At 56.9% G+C, this 2,443-nt stretch overlaps 1 protein-coding gene across 1 annotated transcript in view; it reads left to right on the plus strand.

Moving 5' to 3' along the window:
* Positions 1–2,443, plus strand: part of PLEKHA2 (pleckstrin homology domain containing A2) — an 18,532-nt gene that overhangs the window by 5,189 nt on the left and 10,900 nt on the right. The window lies entirely within an intron of this gene.

Here is a 2,443-nt window from a genome sequence, read left to right on the forward strand (position 1 = left end):
GAGGCAGCGAGGCTCCGCCGGGAGCGGAGGGGTCCCCGTGTGAGCTCCGGAAGTGCTGCAGGCACCATCCTCGCCCAAAGTCTGTGAGGCTGGGGGCAAGCATGTTCATGGGATTTGCAGCTATTCTGTGTGTTCTCCGACTCTTTGCGGCCAGATGAAGAGCTGTATCCAGCCTTCTCCCAACAGGTTGATAGTTTCGTTAAGGCAAGTATCTGGAATTAGAAGGAGCGAGTTGCTGGGCGCTGCCTACCCCGTCTGTCTCGTGGGTCGGGACAGACGTCGCAGCGTGAGCTCTGGGAGCTCCTCTGCAAGAGCAGGTAAGAGGAAGTGGTGCTGCAGCCGCTGCGGCTCAGCCGCGCGGGGCACTGGGCACCGCAGGTCGCAGCGCTTCTGGAACGGGGAGTCGTCCTGCGCCCCAGCCGCCAGCAGGGCAGAGCGGTGTGAGAGAGGAGGAGGATGCTGTGGCTGCCCACAGGTGCGATGGGTGCTGTGGAGGGAGGTGCCGAGGAGATGCCTCCCGGCCGCACGGCTGCGGTGCTCCAAATGTCGGGTCTCCGGTGCCTCGGGTTTTTCTGCTGCAGTGTTCCTGGGTTGCTCCTGTGGCTGTAGCTCTGCCGGGACAGAGCAGGGCACGGGCCGCTGTGATAAGTGCGGTGGCATCCTGAGGTGCTTCCTGGAAAGTCTGGCTGTGTGGCTGCACACGAGGCCTCTGAGCCACCCGTGGCCGCAGAGGGGACTTGGGTGCTGCATGGACGGTGCCCTGCACCTCCTGCCTCTCCCTGGGAAGCACTTCCCTTTATCTCAGGAGGCAGGCAAGGGGGTGGTTTTGCTGTTAATCTTCTGTAGCCCAATTGCTTGCCATGCCATTCACTGGGTCAGGAAAGGGGTGTCTTTTTTGCTGGGATATTGTGACTGAAAAAGCTGACAAATCAGTTGCTTCAGAGGTAGGAAAGAGTCCTGGAAGTCTCTGACGTGCTTCACTAGAAAATTGAGCATTTTCTGGCCCTCCTGGATTTCCTGAGCAGGGTGGCCCACATGTTGGCACAGATGGAGATGCTACTTTTATCCTTTTCTTATGGAAAAGTGCAGTTCTTGGTGACTCCAAAGAGACAGACCATTTGTGTCCTGTGGGCAGTGGGATGTAAGGGGACAGGAACCCAGCTGACTTTGGTGCAGAGTGTGGGGCAATCCCAATCTCTTCTGCCCAGAGATTTGTGCATATCCAAGTGCAGCCTGAGGTCAGTGTGCACAGAAGGGCTGAGCTGCTTTGTGGTCTCCCAGATGAGCCCATGGTAATGAAGGGTGGTGGTGGTGGGACATAGGGAGTCCCAAGAGGTGTCCCATGGAGCTGGGGCTCATCTCTGCGCTGCCTGTGGCACACTCTGCTTCTTCCTCATCCATCTCCTAAGCAGAAATCTCTAAACTTTTGTTATCAGCAGAAGGAAGAGTTTATGAGGTTTGGTCTGAACGTGTTGGTATGGTTGAAAGTACCTAGGGATTGGCTTTCCATGTGCTTCCCCACCACAGAAATAACCCCACAAAAAAGCAGTGAGACTTGAAGTGGCCACAGAAACCCTTGTGCCAGGGCACCATTGTTGGTCTAAAACAACCTCTCGCCCTGCAGCAGCATGGTTCCCCATGAGCCAAGCCCCGATACCCATCTCTGAAATGTTGGTGATAAGATACTGAGATCCTGACAGCGGGTTGACTTTTTTCTGCCTCTCTACCTTTGCAGCTGCACCCCAGCTCTTGCACAACCCTCGCCTGCCCGGGCCCCACTCCACTGCAGCTCAAAAATAGTATTTCCTCCTTTTCTGCATGAGATCTTTTATTTGTCTAGCTCTGCTTCTGGCACCTGCGTGATCACCACTCTCCTGCCAGACAAACCACACTGGGTTCACTCACATCCTTTGGGTAACGGCTGCTCTCATCCCTGCCCTCCATCCTGTGCCATGGGGAGAGGGCTCTGCCCAGGCAGTGGGACGCGTCCTGCCCACCCATGCCTCTTGGCGCTGTTTCTGCTCCCCACACAGGGCTGGAAGTGACGGCAGCGTTCCCACTGCAGCTGAGGGGCCTTGAAGGAGACTCCTGGGTAGGGGGCAGCACTGGGGGGGTCCGTGCCCGTGGCAGACCTGGGGACATGGCATGGCCCTGCTGTGATGGGTCATCGTTTTCCCTGCTGACTCGACATCCTGGCTGCACAGATTTTCTGCTGGAGTTGCAGATTGTTCCCTGTTTCCTGGGAGTGTGCTCAGGCTCTCTAGCGTGCTGCTTTGGGATTACTTTTCGCCACGGTTCTCAGGGATCTGGTGTCTCATGTTAGACCCTTTGTGTCTGCTTTGTCCTCTCTCGTGGGGTTTGGTGGCTCTTGGGACTGGGAGTGATGGGTTGGTAAGTTGTCCCTTCCGTCTGCCTCTAGAGAGCTCGGATGTGGCTGGGGGGC

Source organism: Corvus brachyrhynchos, unplaced genomic scaffold (genome assembly GCF_000691975.1).
Source record: "Corvus brachyrhynchos isolate BGI_N302 unplaced genomic scaffold, ASM69197v1 scaffold150, whole genome shotgun sequence".
Taxonomy (NCBI): Eukaryota; Metazoa; Chordata; class Aves; order Passeriformes; family Corvidae; genus Corvus; species Corvus brachyrhynchos.